This window comes from Thermobia domestica, chromosome 8 (assembly GCF_964235325.1).
Source record: "Thermobia domestica chromosome 8, izTheDome1.hap1.1, whole genome shotgun sequence".
Classification (NCBI taxonomy): domain Eukaryota; kingdom Metazoa; phylum Arthropoda; class Insecta; order Zygentoma; family Lepismatidae; genus Thermobia; species Thermobia domestica.
This window is the reverse complement of record NC_137461.1, coordinates 89,729,002-89,741,654: the sequence shown is the minus strand read 5'-3', so window position 1 is coordinate 89,741,654 and position 12,653 is coordinate 89,729,002.

Below are 12,653 nucleotides of genomic sequence, written 5' to 3'. Positions count from 1 at the left end.
ATTTCAATTTAACAAGGATAAACAATTTATTATAATAAAGAAAAAAATAAATAATAAAAAATAAAAAAAACTAATAGTACACAAAATATTAACAATTGGATATTAATAGTAATAATAATAATAAACAATCTTACTGTTTCTGATGAAAAAACAGCCTAGCATACATTTAAAAGAACGCCATTCCAACATGGCCTACACCAACCTCTAATTTTCGTCTTTCAGTAATCTAATTTTTCAATCCGCAATATTTTACACTTGCTCGTGACTAAATATGTCAATCCTTAAGTATTTATCGTTTTTCAAATACATTTGAGTATACTCACGAAAATTCCAATGATAAATTTTTCACCATTTTCCACAAAAAAACAATAATTTAAATTAACAAAGTGTAAAGAACAAACACTACGTACCTTAAACAGTGACCAACTGACGATCTACGTCAGTTGATCCATGGCTTCCATTCCGGGTTCGAAACCAACCAATCACAATCCGGATTCTAGATCACGAGGACCTCGTCGTTTTACATTACCAGCTGGTACCAGATCTTCGAATATATTTTCTTAATACACTACAAACCTGTTTTGAGACCAGAAAGGTAGGATGGAAAGGGCGAAGGGAGAATAAGGTCGTATGTCTCCATAAAATAAAAGGTGGCGTCATCTACTTCCTAATAAATCCATAATGATAAGTTACCTACTTATATATACACATCACCCAAATCCACATTACATATTTGTGACAATCCATGTCGTCACACTGTGTTCGTGTCCCTGTCGTTCAAAGTTACTGGAAATAACTGTAAAACGAGTATTACTAAGTATAATAAAGACAAGTTACGGAGATACTTTTGATGAATCAGAAAAGAAAGGTGTCTGAGGCACCATATGTCTATTTATGTTTCTTAATTTAAATTCGAACTCTCTCGACTATAGTATTTTTATCATGACCGAAATCAGTGTGTTTCGTCGTTATCGTAAACGTGTGCAATTTGCTACATACACGAGTGTTATTTGACTATTACTTAAGAGAGAAGTCTTAGCGTAGTGGCGTGAGCATTCGTAATTCAGGGCTCCCAGGTTCGATTCTCGCTGCGGTAAGTTGTTTTTGTCAACTACAATATTCATACTTCTGATGTGTAATAAAATGAAAAATCCTCAATTTCTTTCGGTCTTACAAGTTAGAGTGGAGACGGGCTTTCTTCACAGGGGAAATACTAGCAAAATGACGTCACATGTGTGTCTACAACCTTGATTCGTATTGTGTGAAAATGTAACGTGTTAAGTAAACAATTCATGAATACGAGTCATAAATGTACCTGAAACGATATTGTTTCCGAGCAATTATTCTGAACGTCTTCCACTATTATTCCTACTGCTAAAAAATAATATTTTCGTTAGTCATTTCCAACACGTTCCATATATCCGTTCAGCCAAAATTTGTAAATAGGAACTATTCTTTTTTATATTAGTAGGTATCCAAAGTCTTTTATCCAAAGAAAGCGTGTTACTATTTATCGTGATGAAGACAAATACTACTTAGTTTCTGTTTAGGCTAGAGACCTGCACGGGCCGAATTTTTCGGCCCGAGCCCAATCCAGCCCGAACGTACCTAGGCCCGGCCCAGCCCGGGCCCGAAAAGTTTTGGAGATTTTCGGCCCGAGCCCGGCCCGGCCCGATAAGTTTTTCAAAATTCTTGGCCCAAGCCCGGCCCGGGCCCGATAAATTTTAAAAGTTTTTGGCCCGACCCCGGCCCGATATTTTTTTAAAAAAAATAGCTCGACCCCGAATCTTTCTAAAAATTTAGTACTAAATTTGACCTAACCCTTAGAAACATTTTCTAAACTTTGGTTCACAACCTGACGCTTGCCTTCCGAATGGTACCATTGCCTGCTAGAACTTTGCCTGTCATCGAGAGAACAAAAACTCCATTCCCTGTAACAAAAATCTAACTTAATTTATTTTTAGCATAAAGTGAAGATGGCAATATTGTTTAGCGACAGGCACCCCTTCTTGTCATATTTTGGGTTCAGTGAAGGTCAAGGTCAGAGCTCAATTTACCGCATAATGCCTGCAATCATATATAGTGAAAGTGGAGCCGCTAAGCAATACAAACTGTAAATAGCTATTGCATTCTTTGTAACATTTTTACGGACACACTTCTTCAACGTTTGGCTTTATTCCAATTATCGTTTAACAAAAGTCAATAATTATTAAAGAATTGCAATTCATCGGCCCCAGCCCGGCCCGACCTGAAGAGAAATCAGTGTCGGCCAGCCCAAGCCCGGCCCGGCCCAAAGAAATAACAGTGTCGGCCCGCCCAAGCCCGGCCCGGCCCAAAGGAATAACAGAGTCGGCCCGCCCAAGCCCGGCCCGTGCAGGTCTCTAGTTTAGGCATCCGAATTTTCGATATTAATATTGTCCAGGAGCTGACACCCTCTTTCTCCCCTCTCATTTTCTTTCGGATACTAATCCCTCGAAAGTATCTCTTATCCTTTCTTTTTTCTTTTCCTATCAACTCTTACCAACTTCAGTATGCTTATTTACATTGCGATAGGATGTAATATTGAGGTAATAAATTTCAGTAATAATAATAATAATAATAATAGCAGCTCCAGTTGGATGCTGCTAAATGAAAGATAATTTCCAGCGCAGAAATTCAGCGATAATGTAATCCTGAAAATAAAGGATGAAAATGAATGGAGAAAATGAGTCACAGAGTTAAATTTGTTAATGGTTCTATATTTGATATTAACTGTTAATTTCGTGCATTTTCAAATTGTTGTTTATTGACATTATATTCTCCTCTTTTCTCCTTGTGTCTCAACGAACCCTCAGTTATATTTGCAACCTAAGGGGAAATACGCTCAGTGCGGATAAGTTCCCCAACTCGTTTAAGTGTTACCGAATTTTGCATTTTTAACATTTACAAATAATTACTGCATAACAATATTTAGCATTTTCAAAAGTTATTTAACGAATAATGAAATCAGACAAGTTCTTCTTTCGAAGTAACATTACGTATCAATCAGTGACGCCGGAACCTAGGAGCTCAGGCCCTGTTAGACCCCCCAAAATTATCATTAGGGGCTGGGTTCTTACCCTGAATGATCAATCCATACTTTAATTGATTTGCAGGTAGAATTACTGTTAATAGTTTTAAAACTCAGCGCAAGGCTTTGTGTTTACTTTAAGAAATAAACTAATACATATACCGCATAATCTATCCATATATTATTTGATACGCATATATGTATAGTCATTCAAGTAAGTTAATTTGTTTATATAATCCCTCATTTGAGTTAATTATAAGATTATTTAAGTCCGCCGATTATCTTCTCATCGGCGCCTCTGGTGTCCCTATATTTTTTCTGGTACTATGCTGTATACTGTGAGTACAAGTATGCAAAGACTCCCTTTTGTCATTTCGTCAGCCAGCGTTTGGTCTCACTCCTGCACAAAAACACTCTTTACAATTTGTTCTTTTAACAGGTGGGGGCAACTTCATGTTGCTGTACTTGCTGCTCTATTAGGCGTAATTAATCTTGGAGCGTGTGTTAGTTGGGTTGCCTAACTCACGGATTTTGTGCCTCAAGAATATATGTGGCCCACTGTACACTGAGAAAAATTCGTATGTGCCGTATGTAAGAACGTAGGTTACATATGTAAATCCTGTTGTTTTTAGACTTAACGTACAGCAAACGTATAACTGAAAAATATATTTTATATGTACTTTCTGTATAAATGTTTCGAATAAACGTACTTTCCGTACGAACGGGAGAACTGTATATAGGCGGTCAGGATCTTATATACAGAGAGACGCATAGGCGTCTCTGAAAGTTAAAATTGGGGGGAGGGGCAGTGACCAGTAGAATGCTACTAGACTACAACTGAATTTACGTCAAAGTTATGAGTAAATGCTAATTTACTTGTATTATGAGCTAACTGGATCCTCATACTACCTTTACCAATACAATCGATAGGTTAAGCATAACGTATTTTTGCTAGTATTTGTTGTTCATTTGTTTCAGCTGGGTTCCAAAGTTGTGAGCTGCATATGGAAACTACAATGATTTTATTTTACATTGACTTATAAATATTATAATGAAAGAATTACTTTTTAAAAAGTTTCTATCAAAGATAAGTAAGGAGAGAAACTTACTTGCATGAAAATAAAGTGGAACATCCACTAGCCGATGTTTTCTATACGTACCAGATGTATTGTTTGGAACCGAAAATATGAGTTTTTGATAATTTACTTAGGTTTAGTGCAGTAGTGATGAAATCACTTACTCGCCCATTTCAATCACACCAACGTAACATTTAACAACACCAGGGTTGGCAAAAACCAGGGTTTTTATTGAAAAAAAAAAACTTTTTTTTTGTTTAAACCTTTTGTTGTTGTTGTTGTTTAAACCATGTTTTGTTGTTTTAAATAATTTGCTCTATGTATTTATATCACATATGGACAGAAATAAGTTTGTTTCGCCTTGGTGTTATTATGCAATAACTGGGTTATGCTGAAAGAGGTCAAGTAAGCTTAAAGCGGAATCCAAACTGCTTCTCGGCTTACATTCGAGAGAAATTGTCCTCCATTTGGACTCGAAACCGGGACTAATTGGTCACAAATGTGATACGTCTGCCGACTCACTCACGAAGGACTACTGATAAAAATGTTGTACTGATCTTTATATACTTGTTAATATAATTGTCACGAATCATTTCAGGACAAAAAGATAAACAGTTGCAGAAGTGAAGCCATTATACAGAATTACATATGGACAATTTCAAAATACTGCAGAGTACAGAAGAACTAATTTAGTCCAAGTTAGTTCATTATGACTTTTGTTAGTCCAACTTAAAGAAATAGTACGACTTAATTTGCATATCAGTAAGAAAAGTGAATAAAGATACGAATTATTTGAGTTCATTTTGGCTCTGGCCCATTTATACATAAATAGATACTTCTGATTTCAATAAATGCCTCTCGTGGGCTTTGTATAAGCGCCCCCCCCGCACACACACACACACACAAAAGTACGGCATTTCGATGTATTTTATCAATAGTAAACATTATTAAAATGAAACAATATTTAGAATTTTTTTATTGCAATTGCATAACAATAATAACGAACTATTAAAAAATCACAAAAGAAACATTCATAAACTTATATTTTTTAAAAAAGTTACTTTTGTGGTATAATCTCTTTGAGTAATGAATGGGGAATTTAGGTCTGAATATAATACGAATATTGTACGGGAGTGAAACGTGATAACCCACAAATGTTTATCAAGATTTTACGAATACTTATACTTTTACGAACATTTTTTGTTTTTTGGTTTAAACCAGTCGATTTTTTGAAAAAAAAAAAAAACAGCTGGTTTAAACCACCTTGGGTTAAACCAGCCAACCCTGAACAACACACATAAATTCATTTGTTCTGCCCCTCTGCACTTCTTCCATATAGATCAGCATTGGTCAATTTCATCTCAAAAAAGTATTGGGGGGACACGTCCTCCCTGTCTCCCGCCAGAGACGCCCGTGGATGGACATATGTAACATACGTATACATATGTAATATACTAGGGGTGGACGGTTCCTGAAAACGTAAACCGCAGTTTCGGTTTGCCACTTAAACCAGTTTGGAACGGTTAACCGAAACCGAACCAAACCGTTTCCAAAACCGAACCGATCCCAAACCGAACCGTTCACAAACCGAACTGAACCGTTCTCAAACTAAACCGAATCGTACCGTTCAGAACTGTCGGTAGAACTTTGACAAACTAAACTGTCCAAAGGGTTTGAAACGTGGTTTCGTTTACTATTGGCTAACCAAAATTTAAGCGAACTCCGTCAAAGCGAATTCAACTGTGTCGAAATGGAGCTGAATTTAATCTTTAACTCACTCGTAACATACAGCCAGTTAGCATATTTGTGTATAATAAAAGAATAAAATAGCAATGAGCCTGAAAGTACTTGCAATATATATATATATGTATGTTGTCGATAGATAAAAATATCACACAACTAGATACCACGTATGCACAAAAAAAAAAAAAATCCTGGCAATACAAGTATTTGCTGGAGATGTGATCCCAATAAATTCCTTCAAATTAGAAGCATTTCATATGTCAACGGAATAAAAAGAAAAAAAAATCACTGGTAGTGATCAATCTTTGAAAAAGATTAAATTCGTTCGGTTAAGTTCTAACCTGTTAAGCCCCTATTCTACAACTTCTTCAAATTCGAAAATGTTATTATTCCCCTTGTTTACCTTCACTTTTAATATTCCTGCTCAAATAGAAGCTTGCATATGTGTCTTCATTTCACTCATTTTTCATACTTTCTCACAGTCGTGATTAATATTATAAGAAAAGCGTGATTAACTAACCAGATTCATCATCATCAAAACGCCGAACACATATTTCAGACTTTGACCGTTTCTGATTTTGAAAACGCTCCTACGTACAATGTAAGTCAATACTCGGCACCTTGTATATCATATCGTTATTAACGAATCATTATATAATAACTTTCTTTAAGTAATAAGTAAAAACTTGTGAGTTTTACTAAAACGTTTGAATTGCGAGCGTAGTGAGCAAGAAAATTTTTATCAAATCTATTTCTTTTCAAACCGATAACAATATTGATTTAATAGGGCGCCAATACTTTTACGGGGCACCACATCGTTTACTCATATTCAACACTTCTTTTTTCTTATTGCTTGTTCGACACCCTCTTGCTACCAGCTTCCTCCCCCCCCCCCGTAGCTACGGCTCTGGGTGTGGTATCTTCTCCGTCACAATGTAGGTTTTGTACATTTGCTAATCGTACGCTTAAATATCATTCTTTGACAGAACAGTTGCACTAAGTTGCAATATCGCTATCTTCGATTCTGGACAGTGAACACAATAACGAGGAAACATCTACCATTTCCCACTTTAATTTCGCTTTATTTCATCACCATATAGCCAGCGACTGTGATTACAGAGGTAATGGAGGAGTACACACGTGAGGAATTGGCAGATATTGATCTGGCATACAGGAAAGTGGACGGTAATGACCGTGTGGTACAACGGCTGTACAGACAACAATTTCCTAATCTTAGAATTTCACACCACGCAACGTTTTCCAGTGTAGATCGAAGATTACAAGAAACAGAATTGCTGGAGGCACACAGGCCAAATGCTGGACGAAACAGAACCGTATGGACTGTGGCTTTTGAGAAGGAAATTCTTGCTTGAGATCAGAGAAAACCGTCCACCAGCGCACAGGTAGTAGCTGCTGAAATTAACACCCATCATCGGCAGGTTTGGAACATGCTTCACGAAAATCAGATGTACTCTTTACATACCCAAAGGGTGCATGCATTACACGCCATCCACGTAGGCGGGAGTTTGTCCAGTGGCTACGCGAACCATGCTAATATATCCCGCTTCATGTCTCGTATTCTCTTCAAAAATAAAGCTATGTTTTCCCATGATGGAGTGATGAACACTCACACTCAACATTTGTAGTCTGAGGCAAACCCATATGGAATGTCAACTCTTGCTCATCAGAAACGGTGTTCTGTGAATGTGTGGGCATGAATCGTTGATAATTCTCATCAGACCGTACCTACTACCACAATGCCTGACTGGGTGAGAGTATCAGATATTTTTGAAAGAGATTCTGCTTGAACTACTAGAGACTGTACCACTGGCTGTTCATCGAAACATCTGGTTTATGCACAACGGTGCTCCAGCACATTTGCTGAAGAGGTGCGAAATTGTCGCAACGCATCCTTTCCAAACATACGGATGGCAGAGAAGGACCGGTATCTTGGCCACCTCGCACATCCGACCTTAATTACTTAGATTTCTTTTTCTGGGGCCATATGAAACAACTAATCTACGCGACGCCTGTGTAATCAGAGGAGGATTTGGTTGCTCGAATTGTTGCTGCAGCGAGGAGCATTCATGAAACGCCAGGAGTGTTTCAACGCGTTCGCAACGTCTTTCCCTTCGACGCCGCTGTAATCTTTGCATTGAAGTGGCAGGTCGAGACTTTGAACACCTTTTGTAGTGCCCGTTCTGACAACTATTCTCTTTACATGTAAACAAAGACTCCTCTCTGTACCTTGCTCCCTACAACTACCTTCTGTATTTAGTCCCTTTATACAATTTGGAACCAGAAATATCGGCCCCTGTTACAGTATGTACAAATATCGCGAATGGAAGGAATATTTTGTTTCACATCCGTCAGTACTGTAGTCGCATTTGTATGATGTACTGATTGAAATGAATGTGCTAAAACAGTTGTGTGTATTATTATTATTATTATTATTATTATTATTATTATTATTATTATTATTATTATTATTATGCGTTCTTTATTTGTCTGTAGTTCTTGTTCAATTACTGTAGTTGTAAAGGTAGATACGTTCTCAAAAGCGTTGCGATATCATTAATATGACCAGATCAGCAATCGGAATTTCTTTATTTTTTGTTACTTATCGGCTTGTGCTGTACGTATTTTTACATTCTAGCGACGTATAGTTCCCAGTGAATTCTTGTACAATGACTTTACTAGTACTTTTTGAGGAGGTATGCAACCACACACAGTAATTTTTACTTCATCCGCCATCTTCTATCTTCATATATGAGTATTGACCTGCAACGTAGTATTATTTCCAGGCAGTGAAAGTCCTTTGTCCACTCAATTTACGTCATAAAATGTCAGGGAATCCCTAACGTCCTTTGGGAAATCACCTGCGCCGCCCTTGCACAAATCTGAAAACTGCAAATTTGGATAGAGCAGGTTAGAATCCTTTGTCGATATCAATCCGCAACACGTCTACAATCAGTAGTTTGTGCAATATTTAACTCTAAAGTGTGTTTTCCAACGCTTTCGACAGTCTATAACACGTAAACGACACGCTTTTCGTCCTATGTGTACTGGAACTTTTTTTGTTTGTTTGTTTTGCTCTCAGGAATCACTCCTCTGTTTTTGTACAACGAATTTAGTGTCATACTGTGTAACGTCATCAGAATCAATTTGACCACACTAACGCGACAAAAGTAACTGTTCTCAAAAACAGCACAAATTTTCTTGGTCACCTGATAATATTGCACCACGATATATTCCACATGTCCCCCCCCCCCTAGTCATTTTAAGATGAGTTTAATGTTTCATTCTAAACGTAGCTTCTCCTGGAATAGCATCTACCCTTCAAGTAACTGCTCCTCCCCACTTTGTCTTTCAACTGATATTAAGAATTTTATTCCAAAATCCAAAGCGTCAGTAAAAGTACCCAACAAGTACAACCCCTCAATTGTTTCAGTAATATCGAAATAATTTTAATCTGAATAAAGTTATACCGAAAAACGTAACATTCAGCCTTATTATAATGTCTGGGTGGACGGTTCCTAATAATGCAAACTGCATTTCTGTCGATTTCAAATATTGAACTGAAACCGAACAAAACAGTCCTCAAAAGGGCCCAACAGCTCTTAAACCGAACCGAACTATTCTTCAAACCGAACCGTTTCAAAACCGAATCGAACCGAATCGTTTCCAAACCGTACCGTACCGAACCGTTCCCAAACCGAACCGGACCGGTTTGAAGTCCAAACCGATTGATTCGGTTTAAACTACAAACCGAACCGAAACCGGTTCTTGGAACACCCCTATAATATACGGAAAACTGTTAGATGTCAGACATCCTGCAACCGCATAATGTAATATCTAAGCGGGAAGAAGAGCAGTACATAGTATTATATGGATAACGTATGCTCCGTACTGATTTCTGTAGTAAACATAAGAACACCGTATGTTTGTACAATATACCGCTGTCCGGATAACGGATTTTTCTCCGTGTATGTCCGTTCCACGATAAGTCTTGTAAAATTGCCTTATTTTAATGAAATTCGATATATATATCTTACATTTCTTCAGCTTTCCGACGAAAATCTCTTATTGTTTGGGGTTCCAATCCATGAAAATGTTGCACGCTTGAACATGTTCATACAAAACAATTTTATACGATAAACTACGTAAAAATTACTCGATTTTGATAAAAATATAGTGTATAATTACTTTGGTAAATTTTTATAATCCTCATAGCTTAGAAAGGAAGAGTGATTCTCCTATAGTTAAAAAAAAAAAAAAAAAAAAAAAAACATAAATTCTGTTTAAAAGGTTGATTTTAATGCAATACGCTATACAGTTTTAGAGGCTTCCGAATCGTTTCCATTGATGGAGCAAAAATAGGTAAAGAAACAAGTGGTTGATAAATTCTCACCATCCCTGATTGAGGAAAAGAAGTCTCACGTAACTATCGTTAAAATATTCCATTTTGATACAATATTATATATTTTTTTCTTTGAGGTTTTCCCACAGTCTTCAGAGCTTCGGATTAAATACAGTTACAACTAAACGGTGAGTCTAACCCCGAAATATATGTGAACACTTTCTCCCCTTCTCTCTCACCCCTCTCCCCGATCCATGATAACTTTAAAGAAAAACATTTAGATTTTGATCATATGCTATACGACATAATATTTTTTTTTTTTTTTTTTTTTTTAGGATTTTGCAATCAATCCCACTGATTTGATTTAAAATCAATCCAGAATGAGAAAGTGAAGATATCTCTTCCCTTCTTTCCCCTCGCCCCGTACGAATTAAAAGGTATGTTCTACGGTGTTTGTGAAAATTATTCCATTTTAGCACAGTAAGGTATATATGTTTATTGAGATTTTCACATAATTTCCAAAGTTCAGAATTGAAGAGGATCAAAAATGAAGAGTCACTTTATCTTGTTCCCTATCATTGAAGTAGTAGCGTTATGAGATGGAGCTTTATCGTGAAGAAGGAACTATTCATCCTTCAAACTTGTCCGTTTTCGCTCGTCGTATTCTCTTCAGTAGTTCAAAATCATCCAGGCCTGCATTTATTGTCTGACCTTCATATGCTGGTCTGTCTTTGCTCATCGATGACAGTGAATGACAAGCCGATAACATGCAAACCATGTCCGTGTTCACAGGCTAATGAAGGAAAACGGTTGAAAACTAGTCACGTGCTACAAAAAGCATTGAGCTACATAGTTTCAATATCAGCCACTAGTTGGCACTGTAACTTTCTAAAATAAGTGGTCTCAATACTTTTGAGGTGCCCTGACAAAGGAAAATGTTTTTCTACAGGCCATGAAAAAGTTGAACATAAGCGTATCGATCAAAGAGGAATGTATTTAGAAGAATAAAAAGACATTATGTCCATATCAGAACTTTTATCTGTGTTTTATTATAGTTCTCTCAAGACTTTTGAGTCTACCTTGCATTTTAAACTTCTGCAGCTACCAAGCACGAAAAATTTCATTCTGAACGTTAATGTAAAAACAGATTACCGAGAGAGTACTAGTGTAGTTGTAAATATTATCTCACGTATATATCGGGTGTTCTAAAAATGGCGCCCACGGACCACAGAGCACTATTCTGCAGGTCAAAATAAAGCAAAAAATATAATTATATACTTTTCTCGTGGTCGTCTGCAGACGCGATTTCCACTATGTGGCAACATCGCATTGCAGATAAAGGAACATACAGTTAATCTACCATCAAACAGTTACATCGATTCTTTCCAGATGGCAGTTAAAGTCTATAGACCATTGAGATAATATATAGATCATTGAGATAATATATAAATAAAAGCTGCGAAGGAGGGGGGAAATGGAACCAGTTACTCTTGCTAATAGTTGCATAACAAGATATACGGTTTTCTTTGAGTTTGTTTAAGAATGTATATCAGTATTCTGAGAGCGCCCCCTTTTATTTTGAACATCCCCCCCCCAAATAAAAATTTCTGACGTACTTACTGATTGACTGGTTGTTGCATAACACCGTCCAGTTCTCAATCCTATATTGTTCACCTTTTTCTGGTTAATATCTGTTACATATATAATTCGTTATATATATATATATATATATATATATATATATATATATATATATATATATATATATATATATATATATATATATAATAGCGACATAATCAACATAGGAACACATTTGCATGTTTTAAATGTATCGTTCCTGTTTCATCTATTTTACAGATTATGACCAAAATCTATTATACACAACGTAGTAGGTAGACTGTCACCCTATTTAGCCCTTTTGTACTTATTTGAATTCTGTCCTATTCTATAAATTCTATACGGGTGTATTAGATGATTAAAGTCGTAGCCATAAGGCAGTCGACTGCTTCACTAACATTGTTCTCAAATCAGAGTTGTTTTAGATAGTATTATGTAAAGAGGGCCCGTCCACATGGGCAGCCTTGTGTAAATAAAATTGTTTTGAACTAGTAAGTGTAAAAATAGAAGGAATACAATCGGGAAAAGTAAAGAACACAATCAGGAAAGAAACGTCAAAAACAGAAAAGGTCAAATTCAGGAAAGGAGTTCAGACAGTGAAAGAGGGCAAAATACCCAGGTGATTGTGTCACAAAAGTTGAAGAAAAGTGAGAGGTGTCCTGTGAAAGTGTTAAAAAAAAATGAAAAGTGTATGCACAAGTAAATGTGAAAAAAAAAAAGATGAATATACACTCATGTCCAAAACTATTGTCGCATATCTATAACTGTCTTCTTGTAAGAATATAATTTGATAATGATTTTGATA